The 18,030-nt window shown below is 36.4% G+C and overlaps 1 long non-coding RNA gene across 1 annotated transcript; it reads right to left on the minus strand.

Moving 5' to 3' along the window:
* Positions 1 to 10,092: 10,092 nt before the first annotated feature.
* Positions 10,093 to 17,429, minus strand: LOC129058064 (uncharacterized). Its single transcript, XR_008522890.2, has 3 exons — positions 15,678 to 17,429; positions 10,884 to 10,928; positions 10,093 to 10,183 (listed from the first exon to the last, which is right to left on the minus strand). It is a non-coding gene; the product is annotated as an uncharacterized LOC129058064 (long non-coding RNA).
* Positions 17,430 to 18,030: the final 601 nt, after the last annotated feature.

Below are 18,030 nucleotides of genomic sequence, written 5' to 3' on the forward strand. Positions count from 1 at the left end.
AGGGGAGCTGTTCACTAGATGAATGTGCAGGAGCATAAGACATCACAAACAGAGCATAAACGCTTCTCCAAAAGCATGAATGAATGGAAAGCCAAGGAAAAGAGTTTAGTTTCACTATGATTTAACGTGAAGACTCAGTAGAAAGGAAAAGTCTTGACAAATGGTTAGGCAACATTATGGGAACAGTAAGTCTCATGCATCAGTATTTAGATTTTACACTACAGACAATAGAGACATGTGCAATGTAGAGGATAGTGCGCAGAGGTACCTGTGGAAGGACAGGATGGCACAGGAATAAGCAGGTTAAGGAGGCTAAACCATCAGAGAAGAAAACCAGGATTTGAGAGCTATTTAAGATTTAGAATTCATAATTAATTGGACAAGGTCTATATTTAAATATTATTTAGTTGCAAGTTCCATTAACCCAATTCCTACCAGCTTAATAAATAACATGTATTAATGGACTCTTCTAACTGGGAATTCCAAAAGCTGGATTTGACTTTATGCCAGGGTGAAATTCCCATCAGTATGACTCTCTTTCTAGACTCCTCAGCTCAATTTTTAAAATCTAGGTTTTATTATCAAGCATTTATGCCAACTTTACAGCTAGTGATTCTAGAGTAAAAATTATGATTCTCTATCCTATGATATCTCTATTAAGTAGAGACATTTTCCCACTCCTGGTCTAACCACAAACTCTCCTCATGATGGCAAGACAGGATCTGTTTATTCATAGCCCTTCCAGAGTCAAATTTAAGTTTGGAAATGTACATGATAGAAAAATAAAAGATGTTTGAAGCAAACATCTAGGAAGAATTCTGAATTCCTGGATTAGACAACCAGACAGATGACAGAGCTCTTAATAAAGTTGGATGCAAGAGGGTGACGTATGATGTGCCTGTGAAGCACCCCGGTGAAATTGTCTATTAGAAAGCTTATGGGTGGATTTTGAATACAAAATAGAAATCTATGATCTTTGTATGTCTAAGGCCTATATGCTATCATTGAAGTCATGGATACAGATGAGACTGCTGGGATTTTGTGTAGAGTAAAAAGACAGTATTATAAACAACATCAATATTGTAATGCCTTTACTTTAATCAAATTTTATCTTTTATTTTCTTTTTTTCATTTTTTTTCTTTTTGAGACAGGGTTTTTCTGTCACCCAGGCTAGAGTGCAGTGGCATGAGCACAGCTCACTGTAGCCTCGACCTCCTGGGCTCAAGCAATCCTCCCACCTCTGCCACCCAAGTAGCTGGGACTACATGCGTGTGCAACCACGGCAAGGTGATTTTTTAAATTTTTTGTAGAGAAAAGGCCTCCCTATGTTGCCCAGGCTAGTCTTGAACTCCCGAGTTCAAGCGATCCTCCTGCCTTGGCCTTCCAAGGTGCTAGTATTACAGATGTGAGCCACTACAACAGGTAATTTTTGTTTTCCAAAATCACCACAACAAGCCAAGACGAAGCTTTTCTCCATACACATATGTTAAGTAGCACCAACCTTCAAACCATATACTTGAATAACAGTACATACTAGGAGGCATTTGACAACAAAATCAAGATTTCATACACTTGCAAATTGAAACACAATGTTTAAAAGCCTGTGTTCTTGTTGATATTCTACTTGATTGACTTTAGTGTTACTTAGTTCAGGACAACAAAATGAAGGAAAAATTTAAAACCAAAATATTTGGTGGAATTAAATCATAAATTGCCTTATACTTTGAGATAATTCTAATAAAAAGGGAATAGTTGTAATAAAATGTGCATTTCTCTCAAAATATCTTCTTTAGACATTAAAATAAATGCCACAGTTGGAGAGATGCAGCAGAGGAGGAAAGGAGAGGACAGGTGGGGTAGAGAGGGAGAGCAGAGAGATTGGGGGTATGAAAGAGATTCCAATCACCACTGCTGGTATTAAATTTGGAGGAAGGGTACCATGGAGCAAGAAATGTGGGAGGCCTGTAGAAACTGAGGGCAATCCCCCATCAATGGGCATAGGAAACCGAGACCTCATTCCCACAACCCCATAGAAGTGAATCCTCTCAGCAACCTGAATGAGCCTGGAAGCGGGATTTCTCCAGATTGCTCAGTGAGGGGTGCAGCCATGCTGACTTCATACTTTAAACTCACTGAGACCCATGTCAGAATTCCAACTTATAGAACTCCAAGATAATATATTTGTGTTGCTTAAGCCTCTAATGGTAACTTGTTATGAAAGCAGTGGAAATTTTTTAAAAATAGTAATACATTCACATCTTTTATGTAAGGTGAATAAGACATCTTCCTTATTCTACATGGGCTATTAGGAAATATGTTTTACATTTACATCTGTAAGTTACTTAAACTCTCTGGATCTCATTTTATTCATCTTTAAGATGAAGAATTTGGGGGATTTTTAGGATAAAATGTTTGCAGATAGATACATTTTATATGCATTTACAAATGTCCATTCATATAGTCTTGAAAATTTAAAAGAATTAAAAGATTTTTGGTTTTACATGTAAGTATTTAAATGATCTTGAACTAATTTGTGTATATAGTATAAGGAAGGGACCCAGTATCAATCTTCTCCATATGGCTATCCAGTTTCCTTGCATCATTTATTGAATAAGAAATACCATTCTAGACATAGTACATGTCAAATATTTCATGACGAAGGCACCAAAAGCAATTGCAACAAAACCAAAGCTTGACAAATAGAAATGTAATTAAACTAAAGAGCTTCTGGATGCAAAAGAAACAATCAACAGAGTAAACAGATAACATGCAGAATGGGAGAAAATATTTGTAAATTATGCATCTGACAAAAGTCTAATATCCAGAATCCATAAGGAACTTAAACAAATCAACAAGCACACAAAAAAAACCATACAAAACAAAACAAATAACCCCATTAAAAAGTAGGGAAAGGACATAAACATACACTTTTCAAAAGAAGACATACATGCAGCCAAAAATCATATGAAAAAAATGTTCAACATCACTAATCGTTAGAGAAATGCAAATCAAAACCACAGTGTGGTACCATCTCACACCAGTCAGAATGGCTATCATTAAAAAGTCAAAATACAACAGATGTTGGTGAGGTTGTGGAGGAAAGAAAATGCTTATACACTGCTGGTGGGGATGTCATAAAATAGTTCAGCCATTGTGGAAAGCAGTTCGGTGATTTCTCAGAGAACCCAAAGCAGAATTGCCCTTTGAGCCAGCAATCCCATTATTAGGTATATACCCACAGGAATATAAATTGTTCTACTATAAAGAGACATGCACATATATGTTCACTGCAGCACTATTCACAATAGCAAAGACATGGAATCAAACTAAATGCCAATCAACATTAGACTGGATAAAGAAAATATATATATACACATCATGGAATGCTATACAGCCATAAAAGAACAAGAACAAGATCATGTCCTTTGCAGTAACATAGATGGAGCTGGAGGTCATTATTGTAAGTGAACTAACATAGGGACAGAAAATCCAATACTACATGTTCTCACTTATAAGTGGAAGCCAAACATTTAGTACATATAGACACACAGAAGGGAACCACAGACACCAGGGCCTACTTAAGGGTGGAGGGAAGGAGGTTGGTGAGAAACAAAAAGCTAAAGAGCTTCTGCATGAAAACTATGCTTATTACTTGGGTGAAATAATCTGTACACCAAACCCCTGTGACACACAATTCATCTATATCACAAACCTGAGACTTTCATGTATCCCTGAACATAAAAGAAAAGTGAAAAAAATTACCTTCCTGAACACTTACACACTTTTGATAGGAACGTAAATTAGTTCAGCCTCTATGGAAAGCAGTTTGGAGATTTCTCAAAGAGCTGAAAATAGAACTACCATTCGACCAAGCAATTCCATTACTGGGCATATATCCAAAGGAAAATACATTGTTCTACACAAGAGAAAAAGAATCAAAAAATTGTCAATTTGGCTGAATTTTTCAATTTAATTAAACACTGGATCTTAAGGAAATTTCTCTTATCAATTTAATATGTGTTACAAACCCCTTTATTAGATTCTCCAGTTCATTTCCTTCCCACTCAATTAGAATAAGATGATGATCCTAAAAAGATAGAGAAACAGGCCAGGCATGGTGGCTTATGCCTATAATCGCAGCACTTTGGGAGGTCGAGGCGGGCTGATCACCTAAGGTCAGGAGTTCAAGACCAGCCTTGCCAACTTGGTGAAACTCTGTCTCTACTAAAAATATAAAAATTAGCTGGGTGTGATTGGGGGAACCTATAATCCCAGCTATTCGGGAGGCTGAGGCAGGAGAAATGCTTGAACCTGGATGGCGGGGATTGCAGTGAGCCTAGATTGTACCATTGCACTCCAGGCTGGGTGACACAGCGAGACTTCATCTCAAAAACAAAAACAAAACAAAACAAAACAAAAGATAGGGAAACACTTTGAACCCCTCAGTATCTCTTGTTTCTCTTCCTGTCTTCCACACCATATACATGTGTATTAAGAACTGTGATACTATTTTTTCTTTCATTTGTTTAGTTTACATATAATAATTATATGTATTTATAGAGTACACAGTAATACTCTGATACATATAATATATAGTGATCAGGTCAGGGTAATTTGCATATTAATGTTCTTAAACACTTATCATTTCTTTGCATTGGGCATATTCAATATCCTCCTAGGTATTTGAAACTATGCAATATGTTATTGTGAACTATAGTTATCCTACAATGCTGTAGAACATTAAAAATTATTCCTCCTATTTAACTGTAATTTTGTATCCTTTAGCAAATCTGTATTTTCTCCTTCTCCCTACCATTCCCAGCCTCTAGTATCCTCTGTTCAAATTTTTGCTTCTATGAATTCAACTATTTTTAGCTTCTGTATCTGAGTGAACCTGCAATATTTAACTCTCTTCTCCTCACTTATTTCATTTAACATGAGGACCTCTAGTTCCACCTACTTGCCACAAATAACAAGATTTCATTATTTTCATTATTTTTTATGAATGAGTGTAATGTACATACTCATAACAATACAAGTATAAAGTACATCTACGTACCACATACACTTCATCCATTTATCTGCTGTTGGACATTTATGTTAATTTCATATCTTGGCTATAGTGAATACCGATGCAATAAACATGAAGGTTAAGATGCCTCTTCAATACTGATTTATTTTTCTCTGGATAAATGCTCAGTAGTGAGATTGCTGAATCATATGATAGTTGCATTTATAGTTTTATGAGGAACCTCCATACTGTTCTCCATAGCTGCTGTGCTGGTTTACATTCACACCAACAATGTATAAGAGTTTTCTTTTCTCTGCATCCTTGCTGGCATTTAGTATTTTTTGTCTTTATTTGACAATATCTATCTTAATTGGGATGAGATGATACCTCATTGTGATTTTGATTTGCATTTTCCTTATGATTAGTGATGTTGAACATTTAAAAAACATATATTTTGGGGGCATTTCTATGTCTTCTTTTGCTAAGTGTCTGTTCAAATTATTTGTTCATTTTTAATTGAATTATTTGATTTTTGCTGTTGAGATGTTTGAATTTCTTGTGTAGTCTGGATATTAATCCCCTGTTGGATAAACAGTTTGCAAATATTTTCTCCCATTTTGTAGGTTGCCTTTTCATTCTGGTGAGTGTTCCTGTTGCTGTGCAGAAGATTTTTAGTTTTATCTAATCCCTTTTGGGTTTTTTTGCTTTTGTTGACTGTGTTTTTGAGGTCTTTTTTATAAAACCTTTTCCCTGAGCAATGTCCTAAAGCATTTCCCCTATGTCAAAAAACTAGAAAAATTTCAAATACTCAGCATAACAATACATCTCAAAGAACTAGAACAGCGAAAACAAACCAAACACAAAATTAGTAGAAGCAAAGAAATAAGATCAGAGCAGAAATAAATGAAATTGAGACTAAAAACGTACAGAAGATTAACAGAACAAAAAAGTTGTTTTTTAAAGATAATATTGACAAATAGTTCCTTAAGACTAGCTAAGAAAAAAAGAAAAAACTCAAATAATTAAAATGAGAAATGAAAAAAAAGTCATCACAACAGATACCACAGAATTACAAGGAGACTACCATGAACAACATACACAAATAAATTTGAAAACCTAGAGGAAATAAATTCCTGTACACATAAAATCTACCAAGATTTAACCAAGAAGAAGTAGAAAACATAAAGAGACCCATAACAAGTAATAAGACTGAATTAGTAATACAAAGTCTCTCAACAAAGAAAATTGCAGGACTGTTCATGCTCATGGACAGGAAGAATCAATATAATGAAAATGGCCATACTGCCCAAAGTAATTTATAGATTCAATGCTATTCCCATTAAACTATCATTGACATTCTTCACAGAATTAGAAAAATTAATAAATTCATATGAAACAAACAAACAAACAAAAAAAACAAGCCCAAATAGCCAAGACAAACCTAAGTAAAAAGAACAAACCTAGAGGCATTACACTACCCCAATTCAAACTATACCACAAGGCTACAGTAACCAAAACAGCATGGTACTGGTACAAAAACAGGCACATAGACCAATGGAACAGAATAGAGAACTCAGAAATAAGACTGCACACCTACGGCCATCTGATCTGCAACAAACCTGACAAAAAAAAGCAATAGGGAAAGGATTTCCTATTTAATAAATGGTGCTGGGACAACTCGCTAATCATATGCAGAAAATTTAAGCTGGTTCTTACACAAAAGCTGGTTACACAAAAGCTGGTTCTTACACAAAAGCTGGTTGTACAAAAATTAACTCAAGATAGATTAAAGACTTCAATGTAAAACTCAAAACTATAAATACCCTAGAAAAAAATCTAGGCAATACGTTTCAGGACATAGGCATGGGCAAAGATTTCATGAGGAAAACACCAAAAGCAATTGCAACAAAAGAAAAACTTGTGAAATGGGATCTAATTAAACTAAAGAGTTTCTGCACAGCAAAACAAACTATCACCAGAGTGAGCAGACAACCTACCAAGTGGGAGACAATTTTTGCAATCTATCCATCTGACAAAGATCTAGTATCCAGCGTCTACAAGGAACTTAAACAAATGTACAAGGAAAAAACAAACAACCCGAAGGCAAAGGCCATAAACAGACAATTCTCAAAAGAAAATATTCATGTGGCCAACAAACATATGAAAAAAAGCTCAACATCACTGATCATTAGAGAAATGCAAATCAAACCCACAATGAGATACCATCTCATGCCAGTCAGAATGACAATTATTAAAAAGTCCAGAAACAACAGATGCTGGCAAGGTTGAAGAGAAAACGGAACACTTTTACACTGTTGGTGGGAGTGTAAATTAGTTCAACCATTGTGGAAGAGAGTGGTGATTCATAAAGATCTAAGACCAAAATTACCATTTGACCCAGCAACCCCATTACCGGGTATATACCCAAAGGTATATAAATCATTCTATTGTAAAGAAACAAGCACACGTATTTTCCCTGCAGCACTATTCACAATAGCAAGACATGGAATCAACCCAAATGCTCATCAGTGGTAGAATGGATAGAGTAAATGTGGTACATAAACACTGTGAAGGTAATGAGATCATGTCCTTCGCAGGGACATGGATGGAGTTGGATGCCATTATCCTGAGAAAACTAACACAGGAACAGAAAACCAAACACCTCATAGTCTCATTTATAAGTGGGAGCTGAATAAAGAGAACATGTGGACACATGAGGGGAACAACACACACTAGGGTCTGTTAGGGGCTGGGGGAGGGAGAGCATAAGGAAGAATAGCTAATGGATGCTGGGCTTAATACATGGATAATGGGATGATCTGTGCAGCAAACCACCATGGCACACATTTGCATATGTAACAAACCTACACATTCTGCACATGTACCCCTGAACTTAAAATAAAAGGTGAAGAATAAAAGAAAAGAAGGAAAATTGCAGGACTGGATGGCTGTACTGCTGGATTCTACTGAATTGTTAAAAAGTACTTAATACAAATTCTTCTCAAATTATTCAAAAAATTTGAAGTAGAGGGAGCTCTTCCTAACTTATCTATGAGACTAGCAAACCTTGATACCAAAACAAGACAAGGCACTAACATAAAAATTAAACTACAGGCCAATATCCCTGATGAACATAGATGCAAATATCCCTAACAAAATACTAGTAAACTGAATAAAACAATACATCAAAAATAACACATCATGACCAAGTGAGATTTAATTCAAGAATGCAAGAATGGTTCAACATGGGCAAATTAATAAACATGATACATCACTTCAAGAGAATTAAGGAAAAAATGTAATATGATCATCTTAGTAGATGCAGAAAAAAAGCATTTGATAAAGTTCAACATCCCTTTATGATAAAAACTCTCAATAAATTAGGTATGAATAGAAAGTACTTCAACACAATAAAGGCCATATATGAGAAACCCACAACTCATGTCGTACTGAATGGGGAAAAGCTGAAAGCTTTTCATCTAAGAACTGAGACAAGACAAGGGTGCCCACTCTCGCTACTCTTATTCAACACAGCAGTGAAGTCCTAGCCAGAACAATTAGGCAAGAGAAAGAAATAAAGGGCATCCAAATGGGAAGGGAGGAAGTCAAATGGGCTGTGTTTGAAGGTGACATGATGTTATGTATAGAAAAGCCTAGGTTCTGGTAAATGTTTTTAAATATGTATTTATGGATATACAGAAACACATATATAATGTAGTCATGTATGTATGCCTGTGCACATGTATATATCCCCCCATATATAAACACATGCATGTGCATGGGAAGAAAGCTATGGACTTTTACTTTACCGGATTCTCTCTTCACTCTAGCACATAAGGCATGTGTAAAAATACTACACTGCATAAGAAGATATGAAATTTTAAAAATTTAATAACAAGAGGAAGCTTTAGACACAAAACTGCGTATAGTAATGGTAAAAAGGCATATAGGCATCAGAGGAAGACCTCTAATAAAGACAGTGTGATGTTAAATGTTTGCAGTGTTGCAATTATGTTTAATTGTATGTATTTATTTGTACACTTCGTATTTTCCAAATCTGTTCAAATATATTCACCAAAATATAGTCACAAATGTTTATTTTAAACAAACCAGTAGCACTATTATAGTGTTGCTTTAATGTACATGGATAATTGCATAAGATGTTGTGCTTGAATTTATAGTCTTCAACAGTTTTGTACAGCCCCGATTTCCACTCAACTGAAATCAGATAACCACAGGTCTTACCACATTTGATTTATTACTTCAAAGAATGTTGATATAGTTCCTTGTGCTTATTTTATATATATATTTATTTTCATTTTCTTCTCTGGCTCACATTAGAAAGTATATTAAGGCCAAGGGCTATGTATTATCAATTGCTGTAATTTTCATAACAACTGATACATTAAATGCTTAATGAGTAAATGTCAAAGGAAACAGGTATTTAGGCTCATATCAATACAATAATGGTTTCAATTTTTTTATCTTCTTTCCTCCCATTCTTCACATATTTGAATTAACAAATAAATTATGACGTTTATTTTTGTATTAATATACTATGCAAACTAAAGCAAACTCCCACAGCATATCTGTACCATCGGTAAATAAGTAGATATTACCGTGGGTAATATGTAGATAAGTAGTACATAATTTTATTTTTGTCATTTTAAGGTAATCTAATAAATCTTTATTGAGTATGTAACAGAAGCAAAAGAATAAGGTTAGTTCTCAGTATTATACACAGAAAAATAAATGTATATAAGCATTCCTGACAAACCGTTTTATCTAAAAATCTTCAAAATTGTCAATTTTTTCAATGTAACCATGTTTTAAACACTCAGTTAATACAAAATTAAACTCATAATGTGTCAGTTTAGTAGCTTATTTTATATCAACATAGTTAAGTTTGAAAATTGTGGTGAAAACAAAGGAAATTAGTGCTGCATTATGTATCTTTCCAAAGTGTTTAAAAGAGAAAACATCTCATTGAGTCCCTGCATTCTTAGCAGTAACTATGTATAATAGACACGGAGGCCCACATGCTTTCTATAACACACTTACCAGAGTAAAATTGTACATTAAAAACACAGCTGTGGATGTAATTGATTTCATGAACTAACCTACCTTCAATTCTAAATGCCAAACTGTCCACCAAAGCTACAATTAACCAGCTGTAAAAGAGAAGCAAAGTTATATGAGAAGAAGAACTTTAAAATGTCACTTTAAAATTTTATTTTGCAAGATAATTCCTCACTTGAATTGTCAAAAGCAGTGTTTTCCAAGAAGGTTTTACGTTTCTGTATATTCTTAATGTGTCTTTCTGTTATAGATATTCAAAGTTATAATTTCAGGTTTGCTTTGTTGCTGTTAATGTTGTTTTTCATCTGTAAGATTTCAGCTTAACTTTTCAAGACAGGGAACACAATAGTCAGTATGAAGAGAATAATTAGGTTCTAAGAAAGGTGGCACCCCCCAAAATTCTGTTGGAGAAAAATGTATTGATATCTTATTAAGAGCAGAAATTTGTATTGGAGAGACATCCTGGCTATCAAGTCCAGGAAAGCACCCATTGAAAAAGGACTTTGAAGTCAAATTCTGTTCCTGGATCTCATACTGGAGAAATAGTGTTAGCTGTCTTGAGGACAGAAATCAAAACACGTTCTCCCATCAACACTCTGAGTTTATTCTTTTAATTATTTAATTATTCATTCTTTATTTATGTATATATTAATTATTTGTAAAATATTATGTATTATATTGAATACACGAAAGAGCATATAAATATACGTATGATCTAAAGAATAAGAAAACTAACACCTGACATGAGAAAGTGAACATTATAAATACTATATCTCAATTTACAATATTTACCATTTGTCAATCTTCATTTTCATTCTTCTCTTCTCTCCTCTCCTTCTGTAACCAATATAAATTTTCTGTTTATTATAACTTTCCTTTATTCAAAATTTTGTCACACTTTCACAAATACATTATTCTCTTTTTAATTTCTTATCATACATGTGGAATAATATAGTATTTCTTCACAAATTTCTATTAGAATAATTTTTACATGTCTGTGCCAGCCAAGGTGATGCCTATTATTTTCTTTTTATTTATTTTCACTGCTGCAAGGTATTCCATAGTATGGAAACATCTTAGTGTATTTATCTATTCTCCTCTCAATGGACATTTGGGTATTTGAGTGCTTAAAAGTTGTTGCTATTATGAACACAGGCTATGGTCTTTACATGTCTTGTATTGAAAATGTGTGTGGATTTCTCTAGAATAAAATGAATAGAATTGATGAGGTATGGGATATGTTAACTTTCTACTTTATTAGATAATTCCCAGTTGTTTTGCAAAGTAGTGGTATCAAGCTGTTTTCCCACCAGAACTCTACTACTCTGCATCCTCACGAATAATTGGTATTGTTTTTCTGGATTGATGTGAAAAGGTGGGTTTGTTAAGTACTTATTGCACTGCGGTTTTAATTTAGTTTCTCTAATTTCTAACTTCTTTTCACATGTGGGCTGATTTTTCATATGTTATTTTTTAGGAAATATCTAGTCATATTTAATAATATTGTCCTAAAATTTAATTTTCCCCAAAGTGTATTTTGGCTGATATCAATATAGCTACTGGATATTGCTGATTAATATTAGCCTTGTACATCTTCTTCCGTCATTTTGTTTTTAATATTTTTTATTATGTATGTGCCATGTGTCTCTTGTAAGCAAGAGATATATACAATATTTTCTAAATCATATAATTTTTGCCTTTTTAGGTAGATAATTTAGTTTTTTTTCCCTCTTTTTCTAATTATACTTTAAGTTCTAGGGTAAATGTGCATAATGTGCAGGTTTGTTACACATGTATACATGTCCCATGTTGGTGTGCTGCACCCAGGAACTCGTCATTTACATTAGGTATTTCTCCTAATGCTATCCCTTCCCCCTCCCCCACCCCACGACAGGCCCCGGTGTGTGATGTTCCCTGGCCTGTGTCCAAGTGTTCTCATTGTTCAATTCCCACCTATGAGTGAGAACATGCAGTGTTTGGTTTTCGGTCCTTGCGATAGTTTGCTCAGAAAGATGGTTTCCAGCTTCATCCATGTCCCTACAAAGGACATGAACTCATCATTTTTTATGGCTGCATAGTATTCCATGGTGTATATGTGCCACATTTTCTTAATCCAGTCTATCACTGATGGACATTTGGGTTGGTTCCAAGTCTTTGCTATTGTGAATAGTGCCACAATAAACATATGTATGCATGTGTCTTTACAGTAGCATGATTTATAATCATTTGGGTATATACATAGTAATGAGATCGCTGGGTCAAATGGTATTTCTAGTTCTAGATCCTTGAGGAATCACCACACTATCTTCCACAATGATTGAACTGGTTTACAGTCCCACCAGCAGTGTAAAAGTGTTCCCATTTCTCCACATCCTCTCCAGCACCTGTTGTTTCCTGACTTTTTAATGATTGCCATTCTAACTGGTGTGAGATGGTATCTTATCGTGGTTTTGATTTGCATTTCTCTGATGACTAGTGACGCGGAGCATTTTTTCATGTGTCTCTTGGCTGCATGAATGTCTTCTTTTGAGAAGTGTCTGTTCATATCCTTCGCTTACTTTTTGATGGGGTTGTTTGATTTTTTCTTGTAAATTTGTTTAAGCTCTTTGTAGATTATAGATATCAGCCCTTTGTCAGATGGGTAGATTGCAAAAATTTTCTCCCATTCTGTAGGTTACCTGTTCATCCTGATGGTAGTTTCTTTTGCTGTGCAGAAGCTCGTTAGTTTAATTAGATCCCATTTGTTTATTTTGGCTTTTGTTGCAATTGCTTTTGGTGTTTTAGTCATGAAGTCTTTGCCCATGCCTATGTCCTGAATGGTATTGCCTAGGTTTTCTTCTAGAGTTTTTATGGTTTTAGGCCTAACATTTAAGTCTTTAATCCATCTTGAATTAATTTTTGTATAAGGTGTAAGGAAGGGATCCAGTTTCAGCTTTCTACATTTGGCTAACCAGTTTTCCCAGCACCATTTATTAAATAGGGAATCCTTTCCCCATTTCTTGTTTTTGTCAGGTTTGTCAAAGATCAGATGGTTGTAGATGTGTGGTATTACTTCTGAGGGCTTTGTTCTGTTCCATTGGTCTACATCTCTGTTTTGGTACCAGTACCATTCTATTATGGTTACTGTAGCCTTGTAGTATAGTTTGAAGTCAGGTAGTGTGATTCCTCCAGCTTTGTTCTTTTGGATTAGGATTGTCTTGGCAATGCGGGCTCTTTTTTGGTTCCATATGAACTTTAAAGTAGTTTTTTTTCCAATTGTGTGAAGAAAGTCATTGGTAGCTTGATGGGGATGGCATTGAATCTATAAATTACCTTGGGCAGTATGGCCATTTTCACGATATTCATTCTTCCTACCCATGAGCATGGAATATTCTTCCACTTGTTTGTATCCTGTTTTATTTCGGTTAGTAGTGGTTTGAGTTCTCCTTGAGAAGGTCCTCCACATTCCTTGTAAGTTGGATTCCTAGGTATTTTATTCTCTTTGAAGCAATTGTGAATTGGAGTTCACTCATGATTTGGCTCTCTGTTTGTCTGTTATTGGTGTATAGGAATGCTTGTGATTTTTGCACATTGATTTTGTATCCTGAGACTTTGCTGAAGTTGCTTATCAGCTTAAGGAGATTTTGGGCTGAGACAATGGGGTTTTCTAAATATACAGTCATGTCATCCGCAAACAGGGACAATTTGACTTCCTCTTTTCCTAATTGAATAACCCTTTATTTCCTTCTCCTGCCTGATTGCCCTGGCCAGAACTTCCAACACTATGTTGAATAGGAGTCATGAAAGAGGGCATCCCTGTCTTGTGCCAGTTTTCAAAGGGAATGCTTCCAGTTTTTGCCCATTCAGTATGATATTGGCTGTGGGTATGTCATAAATAGCTCTTATTATTTTGAGATATGTCCCATCAATACCTAGTTTATTGAGAAATTTTAGCATGAAGTGCTGTTGAAATTTGTCGAAGGTCTTTCCTGCATCTATTGAAAATAATCATGTGGTTTTTGTCTGTGGTTCTGTTTATGTGACGGATTACGTTTATTTATTTGCGTATGTTGAACCAGCCTTGCATCCCAGGGATGAAGTCAACTTGATCATGGTGGATAAGCTTTTGGATGTGCTCCTGGATTTGGTTTGCCAGTATTTTATTGAGGATTTTCACATTGATGTTCATCCGGGATATTGGTCTAAAATTCTCTTTTTTTGTTGTGTCTCTGCCAGGCTTTGGTATCAGGATGATGCTGGCCTCATAAAATGAGTTAGAGAGGATTCCTTCATTTTTTATTGATTGGAATAGTTTCAGCAGAAGTGGTACCAGCTCCTCTTTGTATCTCTGGTAGAATTCAGCTGTGAATCCATCTGGTCCTGGACATTTTTGGTGGATAAGCTATTAATTATTGCCTCAATTTCAGAGCCTGTTACTGGTCTATTTAGGGATTCAACTTCTTCCTGGCTTAGTCTTGGGAGGGTGTATGTGTCCAGCAATTTATCCATTTCTTCTAGATTTTCTAGTTTATTTATGTAGCGATGTTTATAGTATTCTCTGATGGTAGTTTGTATTTCTGTGGGATCGGTGGTGATATCCCTTTTATCATTTTTTATTGCATCTGTTTGATTCTTCTCTCTTTTCTTCTGTATTATTCTTGCTAGCGGTCTATCAATTTTGTTGATCTTTTCAAAAAACCAGCTCCTGGATTCATTGATTTTTTGAAATGTTTTTTGTGTCTCTATCTCCTTCAGTTCTGCTCTGATCTTAGTTATTTCTTGCCTTCCGCTAGCTTTTGAATTTGTTTGCTCTTGCTTCTCTAGTTCTTTTAATTGTGATGTTAGGGGGTCAATTTTAGATCTTTCCTGCTTTCTCTTGTGGGCATTTAGTGCTATAAATTTCCCTCTACGCATGGCTTTAAATGTGTCCCAGAGATTCTGGTATGTTGTGTCTTTGTTCTCATTGGTTTCAAAGAACATCTTTATTTCTGCCTTCATTTCATTATTTACCCAGTAGTCATTCAGGAGCAGGTTATTCAGTTTCCATGTAGTTGTGCAGTTTTGAGTGAGTTTCTTAATCCTGTGCTCTAATTTGATTGCACTGTGGTCTGAGAGACAGTTTGTTGTGATTACTGTTCTTTTATATTTGCTGAGGAGTGCTTTACTTCCAACTATGTGGTCAATTTTGGAATAAGTGCAATGTGGTGCTGAGAAGAATGTATATTCTGTTGATTTAGCATGGAGAGTTCTGTAGATGTCTATTAGGTACGCATGGTTCAGAGCTGAGTTAAATTCCTGGATATCCTTGCTAACCTTCTGTCTCGTTGATCTGTCTAATGTTGATAGTGGGGTGTTAAAGTCTCCTATTATTATTGTGTGGGAGTCTAAGTCTCTTTGTAGGTTTCTAAAGACTTGCTTTATGAATCTGTGTGCTCCTGTATTAGGTGCTTATATATTTAGGATAGTTAGCTCTACTTGTTGAATTGATCCCTTTACCATTATGTAATGGCCTTCTTTGTCTCTTTTGATCTTTGTTGGTTTAAAGTCTGTTTTATCAGAGACTAGGATTGCAACCCCTGCTTTTTTATTGTTTTGTTTTCCACTTACTTGGTAGATCTTCCTCCATCCGTTTATTTTGAGCCTATGTGTGTCTCTGCACGTGAGATGGGTCTTCTGAATGCAGCACACTGATGAGTCTTGACTCTTTTTCCCATTTGAAAGTCTCTGTATTTTAATTGGGGCATTTAGCCCATTTACATTTAAGGTTAATATTGTTATGTGTGAATTTGGCCCTATCATTATGATGTTAGCTGGTTATTTTGCTCATTAGTTGATGTAGTTTCTTCCTAGTATCGATGGTCTTTACATTTTGGCATGTTTTTGCAGTGGCTGGTACCTGTTGTTCCTTTCCATGTTTAGTGCTTCCTTCAGGAGCTCTTGTAAGGCGGGCCTGGTGGTGGCAAAATCTCTCAGCATTTGCTTGTTTGTAAAGGATTTTATTTCTCCTTCCCTTATGAAGCTTAGTTTGGCTGGATATGAAATTCTGAGTTGAAAATTCTTTTCTTAAGAATGTTGAATATTGGCTCCCACTCTCTTCTGGCTTGCAGAGTTTCTGCTGAGAGATCCACTGTTAGTCTGATAGGCTTCCCTTTGTGGGTAACCCGACCTTTCTCTCTGGCTGTCCTTAACATTTTTTCCTTCATTTCAACCTTGGTGAATCTGACAATTATGTGTCTTGGAGTTGCTCTTTTCGAGGAGCGCCTTTGTGGCGTTCTCTGTATTGCTTGAATTTGAATTTTGGCCTGCCATGCTAGGTTGGGGAAGTTCTCCTGGATAATATCCTGAAGAGTGTTTTCCAACTTGGTTCCAGTCTCCCTGTCACTTTCAGGTACACCAATCAAACGTATATTTGGTCTTTTCACATAGTCCCATATTTCTCGGAGACTTTGTTTATTTCTTTTTACTCTTTTTTCTCTAAACTTCCTTTCTCACTTCTTTTCATTCATTTAATCTTCAATCACAGATACCCTTTCTTCCACTTGATCAAATTGGCTACTGAAGCTTGTGCATGCATCAGGTAGTTCTCATGGCATGGTTTTCAGTTCCATCACGTCATTTAAGGTCTTCTCTATGCTGTTTATTCTAGTTAGCCATTCATCTAATCTTTTTTCAAGGTTTTCAGCTTCCTTGTGGTGGGTTGGAACATCCTCCTTTAGCTCGGAGAAGTTTGTTATTACTGACCTTCTGAAGCCTACTTCTGTCAACTCGTCAAAGTCATTCTCCATCCAGCTTTGTTCCATTGCTAGCAACGAGCTGCAATCCTTTGGAGGAGAAGAGGTGCTCTGGTTTTTAGAATTTTTAGCTTTTCTGCTCTGGTTTCTCCCCATCTTTGTGGTTTTATCTACCTTTGGTCTTTGATGATGGTGACCTACAGATGGTGTTTTGGTGTGGATGTCCTTTTTGTTGATGTTGATGCTATTCCTTTCTGTTGGTTAGTTTTCCTTCTAATAGTCAGGGCCCTCAGCTGCAGGTCTGTTGGTGTTTGCTGGAGGTCCATTCCAGACCCTGTTTTCTTGGGTATCATGGTGGAGCCTGCAGAACAGCAAATATTGCTGCCTGATCCTTCCTCTGGTAGCTTCGTCTCAGAGGGGCACCCAGCCCCTCTGAGATGTCTCCCAGTTAGGCTACGTGGGGGTCAGGGACCCACTTGAGGAGGCAGTCTGTCTGTTCTCAGAGCTCAAACTCCGTACTGGGAGAACCATTGCTCTTTTCAGAGCTGAAAGACAGGGACATTTAAGTCTGCAGAAGTTTCTGCTGCCTTTTGCCTAGCTATGCCCTGCCCCCAGAGGTGGAGTCTACAGAGGCAAGCAGGCCTTGTTGAGCTGCAGTGGGCTCCACCCAGCTCAAGCTTCCTGGTGGCTTTGTTTACCTACTCAAGCCTCAACAATGGCAGATGCCCCTCCCCCAGCCTGGCTGCTGCCTTGCAGTTTGATCTTGGACTGCTGTGCTAGCAGTGAGCAAGGCTCTGTGGGTGTGGGACCTGCTGAGCCAGGCACAGGATATAATCTCCTGGTGTGCCATTTGCTAAGACAATTGGATAAGCACAGTATTGGGGTGGGAGTGTCCCGATTTTCCAGGTACCTTCTGTCACGGCTTCCCTTGGCTAGGAAAGGGAAATCCCCTGACCCCTTGCACTTCCCAGGTGAGGTGAATGCCCTACCCTGCTTCGGCTCACCCTCTCCATGGGCTGCACCCACTGTCCAACCAGTCCCAATGAGATGAACCAGGTACCTCAGTTGGAAATGCAGAAATCACCCATCTTCTGCATCAATTACACTGGGAGCTGTAGACCAGAGCTGTTCCTATTCGGCCATCTCGGCGCCTTGGGAGGGTGTTTCTGATATTTTGTTTTTAAAATTGATTACATTACTTTAATATTTGGATTTGTGTATAGCATTTG

The sequence above is a fragment of the Pongo abelii genome, chromosome 11 (assembly GCF_028885655.2).
Source record: "Pongo abelii isolate AG06213 chromosome 11, NHGRI_mPonAbe1-v2.0_pri, whole genome shotgun sequence".
In the NCBI taxonomy this organism is placed as follows: Eukaryota; Metazoa; Chordata; class Mammalia; order Primates; family Hominidae; genus Pongo; species Pongo abelii.